The following is a 7,103-nucleotide window of genomic DNA, read 5'->3' on the forward strand; positions in this document are numbered from 1 at the left end:
CAGAAATGCCACTAATATAATACTCAATACTAAAGAACACGAAGTAAACTGAAAATATTTCGAGGTTTTGAAGAACAGGTTTACACGTTTAGCTCGCAAGTTTAGTCTTATTTCAGTGTTTTTTATCAGATACCAAATTAATATAAAACTAAATGTTATTAGGTAAAAATTTATCATACTAATTTCGGGAATATCTGACTTATTAGTTGTACGTACAACCAGTAACAGCACGATCTGCCTGATTTTATCATAGTTTACTTTGCCTGAACAAGAGTCTAATTGCTACTTCACATTATTCATGTATGCGCATTTCTAACATTGCAGTAAAACATTATGACAATGAACTACTTTGGAACTTCATGACTAGAAAAAGGTAAAATATATTATTTAATAAAATATATTTGTATAACTATTAAATCTTTATATTTCAGATGGATGCTGAATTTAAAAATTTGTTCGGCGCGACAGAGTCTGTTTTCAATGTCATCTGTTTGGCAGTGATAATTTTCTTTAAGGTTTCGCTAGAGAAAGTTCTTGGTGAGTAAGATCAAGTTTTCGTGTATATTTATCATATTTCAGGTTGCATGTATAAATATGTACACAAGAGTCTATTTGTCATCAACACAACCCTACTTCTGGCAAAGCACCCATTTGTTTTTTTTTCTTTACATTATCTTTTTATAGTGTCTATTCACAAACATTGTTTTATTGTTATAATTCAATCGCAGCAAATAGTAGCTTTTATATGCTTTACTTTGAGAAGTAAAAATAAGTCAGTATTTTGAAACACGTAATACCTTTTAAATAAACGTACATGAACTCAAAATTGCACATCTTTGGCTTATTATCTTCACGTCTTAAGACAGTGATGGGCAAAGCATGGCCCGCGGATTAGATGTAGCTCCTTAAACGTTTCCACCCAGCCCACGACGTGATTCATTACCTGACGAATATAACTTCACTTCTGAGAATCAGTGGATTATAATTCCAGCCAAATTATGAGAAATGTTTACAAATGCATTCACAATACCATTTATCACATTCCCCTTCATGATCTTTCGAGTATTAATAGAGCTTGGTTTTACAAGTGATACAATCACTGTTGTTTTTTTTTAATTATATTGGCCCACCTATATTTTTTTTCGTTTTTCTTTAGCGTGCGGCCCAAAATGTTTCCCCATCATTGTGCTACGGAATATAACAATTGTCTAGGGCTTTAGAAAGCAGTGCACTTTAAGTAAAACCTTATTTCAACTCATGGAAGTAGTTTTTGAATAGTTTAGTGTGATTTACATTGTACTTCAAAAAATATTTTGGCAGACAATAGCAATATCTACTAATTCCAAACATTATTATATACTGACTTAGTCATATTTTGTCTCTATAGCAATCAATTGCGTACTACATTTGCTTCCATTTCTACTACCACAAGGTGTAATCATACGTAAGAAAGGAGCTAAAATAGTAAAGAGAAGGCCGGCATCTTACAGGAGCCACGAATATGTCATTGCAGAGCTACAAGTAAGTCGTGTCAGGCGTTTCATTGGACACATAATTTTTGTATACCTTCCTGATTAGGAATATGTCCATTATCGTTCAATTGTATTCATAGTTTCATAATTACAGAGTTAATACATTTACTTTCCAGGTTATACGTTTTGGAAATATCTTAATAGAAGGGTGGTTTTATAAATAATTTGATTTGCATACTAATGGATGGTTCTAACGTCATCTGTATATGTAGCAGGGTTGGCAAAAAGCATGACTTTTATTGAAAAAAAAAACAAACAAAAAACGGGTTTTTTTGGTTTAAACCAGGTTTTTTTGGTTTAAACCAGGTTTATTTGGTTTAAATAATTTGCTCTATATATTCATATCATATATGGACAGAAATAAGTTTGTTTCGCCTTGATGTTATTATGCAACAGCCGGGTTATGCTGGAAAGGGTCACATAAGCTTAAAGCGGAATAAAAACTGCTTCTCGAGTTACATCCGAGAAAAAATGTCCTCCATTTGTACTCGGAACCAGGACTAATTGGCCACAAATGCGATACGTCTGCCGACTCACTCACGAAGGAATCCTGATAAAAATACGTTGTACTGATCTTTACATGCTTCTTAATATAGCTCTCAAGAGTCATTTCAGAAGGACAAAAAGATAAACAGTGCACAAGTGAAACCATTATACTGAATTACATATGGACAATTTCAAAGTACTACGGAGTACAGAAGAACTAATTTAATTCAAGTTAGTTAACAACGACTTTTATTGGTCCAAATTAAAGAATTACAACGACTTAATTTGCATATCACAAAGATACGAATTATTTGAGTCCACTTTGACTCAGACTCATTTATACATAAATAGATATCGAAGATACTTCTCATTTCACTAAATGCCTCTCGTGGGGTCTGTATGACCCTCCCCCCCACACACACACACAAAGTACGGCATTTCGATGTATTTTATCAATAGTAAACAAAACAATATTTAGAATGTTTCTTTGATTGCAATTACATAACAATAATAACTACAAAAAATCACAAAACAAACATTTATAAACTTACATAAAAAAAAGTTGATTTTGTAGTATAATCTTTTTGAGTAATGAATGGGGAATTTAGGTCTGAATATAATACGAACAATATACGGGAGTGAAACGTGATAACCCACACATGTGTGTTCATCAAGATTTTACAAACACTTACACTTTTACGAACATTTTCGTTTTTTGGTTTAAACCAGTTGTTTTTTTTTTTTGAAAAAAACAGCTGCTTTAAACATTGGTTTAAACAATGTTTTAAACCAGCCAACCCTGATATGTAGTCATTAAGTTTCCTTTCTGTGAATAAAGAATCTGTATTCTCAAGCAGTGGCGTAACTAACAGGCTCCCGGTATTTAAGTTTCGGAGTATAACTTTATAATGTTTGGATGTTAAAAGCACTTTGCAGAGTTCCTCCGTGGCTAAGCGGTTAGCGTACGCGCTCTTGGCGCGAGAGACCCGGGTTCGATTCCCGGCGGGAGCTCATGTGGTTTGGATTCTACGTTAATCAGTAGGTCCACGTCTCACATAGCCTCGCTGCTGAAAGGGACGCTAAACTGAAATTCAACTCCATTCAAAAGCACTTTGCAGGTTTCATATTACTGCAAGACTACTCTACTTAGAGGAAAAAGAAATCACGGAACCAGCTATAATAGATTTAGTGAATTCTACTCGGAAAATGTATCGCCTTTTGTTGCAACAACTAACAAGTTTCCGATGAGTAGTGAAGAAACAATTTAGTGAAATTTTAACTTGGAATTAATTAGCCAATTATTTAGTCGTAGATAACTTCCTATGTTAGTAGTGTTCTGGATTTGTGTACTTCTTTGCAACTGTATCTTACTGTGCCTCTGACGAAGCCAATCCTGAGCGATCATTCAGTACACTAAAAGCCATCAAACTTTATATTCGTTGAACAAGGTCGAAGATGAAATTGAGCTCAGCCCCGTAATTTGGGCTTTTTCTTGGAAGACCAAACATTAATTAGACCTCCTAAAATATGTCAAGTTGAGGCCCCATAGAATAATGATGACATTTGAAATGAAATCCTTACTGAACGTGTTCGATACTTCTTGGGGCGCCAGTTGATGGTTTACTAAAGTAAGATCCAGATTACATATATGCTACATCTTAAAGGAATGTATTTCGTTCAGATAGTGGGGCAGCAGAAACACCTTAAATTATTTGCAATGCTTTTGAAAATAGTACGGTGCTTCACAAGTTAACTAAATGAGACAATATTTCACCCAGTTGAAAGCCTTAGTAAATATATATTTTGTCTGGGGCTCTAATAGGACACATTTTACTGAATGAGGTTCGGAACACATTTTCGTTTCATTTTTTTTTCCTGTTATGTGGTAAACCTATTCCAAGCTTTATTTATAAGTTCCTGTTCATATCACATCATGCAAAGCAACAAAGTTTTAACTCAAATGAATCCTATCAAACAACTGGAAGCTTAATTGGGGGGGGGGCAGTTTCCCCATTCCCCCGCAAAAGTTACGGCATTGGTTGAGCCCTTTGCCAATCCTGAGCACTGAAAGCGAAGAATGACACCACGTTGATATTGAGAAAGTAGTCAGCGAATTACTCTCCGAAAAAAAAAAAATACGCCGGTTTAGAAATATGTGACCAAGTTCCACAAGTTTTGACGAGTTTTCATATGTTAGTTGTAATGTGAACGTTAGGAAGAAATTATTTCTGCTCTTGCCTTTGAGGTGAGCGGTCCCAGGTTCGACTCCTGGTGGGGACACTCAGTCGAAAGAGTGTAACAGCATTTTCAGACCTGCCATCTTGAGTGAAGTCTTTCTTGGGTTTCGTTCATTCATACCATTCAAATGCCGGGATGGAGGTACCTAATATAATGGTCCCAGGCTGCTTCCTTCCTTTCCCAATCCTTTCTTCCTTCCCTTTCATCGTATAGTGGGCTCGCTGAGGGACGTCATCCTTCATACGGGATGGGCTAACGTGGCCTTAGATGCCGACAGCCCAGAAATCTAATTCATAATTCCTAGAAATTATTTCCTTTAAGAAACTTTTTAGTCCCATGTAATTGCTTAATAATAATAATAATAATAATAATAATAATAATGTGCAATTTTTGTATATTAGCAAGTAGTGTCTGACTAGATGGAAAAATAACTCTACTACTGTATAAATTGTACGTGTGCCATGAACGTAGAAACAGGAAGAGCTCTTTGGCATTTTCGCGGGTGGCCGAACAAGTATTGATTCAGGAAGCTCCGCTAAAAGACGCCACTTATTTTTTTTAATTTTTTTTTCACACATAAGCAGAAATGACTGATTTCCAGGTTTATTGTTTCCTTGTCTTGCATAGATGAAACAGATCGAAATGTTTTTGGTTACCTTTCAATTTCCTTATTTATTATAATCTTATTTCAATTGATATTAATCCTTCCAGAACGTGACAACCCTACTATTATTATAAAGATCGCCATAGACGAGTCAGGTCTTAAGTCTTTCATTTGATGTTTATTAGGATCTCGCAAGTGGGATATATATAATATTGTAATGTTAGTACCATAGGTGTTCATTTTACTCCGACCTCACTCACCTTCATTCTTACAGTGAATTGGCCCTCGCCTTCACCTTCGAAGAGAGTTGACCATCGCTGTCGCCTTCGTGTTGGGAATTTGTCCTCGCTCTAGCCCTGACAGTGACAGTTGGCCCTCGCCCTCGCTGTCCAAGCTTGTCATCGTCCTCGCGTCATTATGGCTCGAGAGGGCCATCCTCGCAAGGGTAAACACCTCTGGCTAAGTACGTCCGTTACACCGCTCAATAACTCTTCAACAAAAGATAATTTTAAAATTGTTTTCTGCAATCAACAGCTAGATAATTATCTCGGAGGAGTTCGTTAATGGATGTGATCCACCTACTTGTAGTGATAGAAATAAACCATTTCCGGTTAACGTTGATCACTATAGAGCATAGACAGTAATCTCACATTGTATATTTTTTAATCGATTAAGCGTCCCCAAAATATATTCCATTTCCATTCTAATCACTCTGCTAAAACACTAAATGGTAGATCTACTACAACTTCTGGTTTCAATATTAATTGAAGAAATATTGCGTAATTCTCTTTACTGTCTTTACCAGAGTCTATATTATCGTATTTCAATTGATACTAATTCAAATTAGAACGTAGCAACACTAATAAATATTATTCGAGATATCGCCATACACGAATAAGATTTATAAGTATTTCATTTTATTTTTATTTCTATTGTCACTAATTACACAATTTCTTTGTTTCCAGGGAGATGAAGGCATAGACACGTTTATAGCAAATGAAAAACTTCTGGTAGGATCTCGAACATAGCTGTTGTTCATATTGCCCATTGGCAGTCGTCACAGACTATTTTTCAACGAATGCATACATCTGTCATAGTACTTTGTAGGCATATTCAGAGGGTTCATGTATCCTCATTGTCTTATCTAAGTTGTTATAAAAATTGTGCTCATGTATAGACTTAGTTTATTATTTGACAAATAAAAAATACAATGTACAAACATATTTTCCTTTAATCAAAATGAAACTAATATATATACATTTAAGTTTGTGTGTGTGTGTGTGTGTGTGAATGTGTGTATGTGTGTATGTGTGTGTGTGAATGTGTGTGTGTGTGTGTGTGTGTGTGTAACGTCGCATAATTATGTTTCAAGGCTAAAGGAGAAGGCAATGATAATGAAGTGATGCAATGAAGAAAGTAGGATGAAACGAGAATACATCGAAAAAACCAGTGCACATAAAATTTGTCCACCATATCAGGCTTACTTGTTTAAAGCTACGCAAACCAACATAATAAGTTACAAGTAGCTTGTGTGTTGATTAAATTAAAATTCTCATCTATGCTATTTATGGAAACAACAGGTCTCAGCATAAAAATGTAACCTTGCAGATTCAAAATTGAGTAAAAAAGTACTTTAACAATTAGATTATATTAGTATTCAAAAATAGGAATGGGAGTATTTATTCTGCTGCCTTGCAGGCACAGGGAAAATTCCCCAAAATTACAAAGGTAGATGAATTTCACACTACACTAAAAAATTTATAGTAAGTACGCCTTCTACACATTAATATTGATGTTAGACATTTTCGTCTTCAAAGCTGGGAAATAGAAGTAATTTTTGAAGTACTCGTATTTTATCAAAAACTGATTTCTATTTTCCAACTTTTAAGAGGAAAATGTTTTAACTTCAATATTAATGTGTAGAAGGCGTACTTACTATAAATTGTCCAGTGCAGTGTGAGAGTAATCTCCCTTTCTAGTTCCAGGAAACCTTCCCTGTGTCAGCAAGGCAGCAGAATAAGTACTTTTTTCTCATTTTTGAATACTAATAAAATCTCATTTTTGAGTACTTTTTTACTCATTTTTTTTAAAAAACCCTTCTCATTTTTGAGAAGAGTTTTTCTTAAATTTGAGACGAAATATTCTCAATTTTTGAGAACGTGTATTTCTCAGTTTTGCGGCTATCTGAGCATTTCGAATACTTTTCTACTCACTTTTGAGTATACATGTTCTCAATTATGAGG

General features: G+C 34.8%; 1 long non-coding RNA gene across 1 annotated transcript; it reads left to right on the plus strand.

Annotated features, from left to right (window-relative positions):
- Nucleotides 1-408: 408 nt before the first annotated feature.
- LOC145681500 (uncharacterized) lies at nucleotides 409-6,079 on the plus strand. Its single transcript, XR_014130792.1, has 2 exons — nucleotides 409-537; nucleotides 5,826-6,079. It is a non-coding gene; the product is annotated as an uncharacterized LOC145681500 (long non-coding RNA).
- The last annotated feature ends 1,024 nt before the right edge of the window (nucleotides 6,080-7,103 follow it).

This window comes from Thermobia domestica, chromosome 3, assembly GCF_964235325.1.
Source record: "Thermobia domestica chromosome 3, izTheDome1.hap1.1, whole genome shotgun sequence".
NCBI classification, from domain to species: Eukaryota; Metazoa; Arthropoda; class Insecta; order Zygentoma; family Lepismatidae; genus Thermobia; species Thermobia domestica.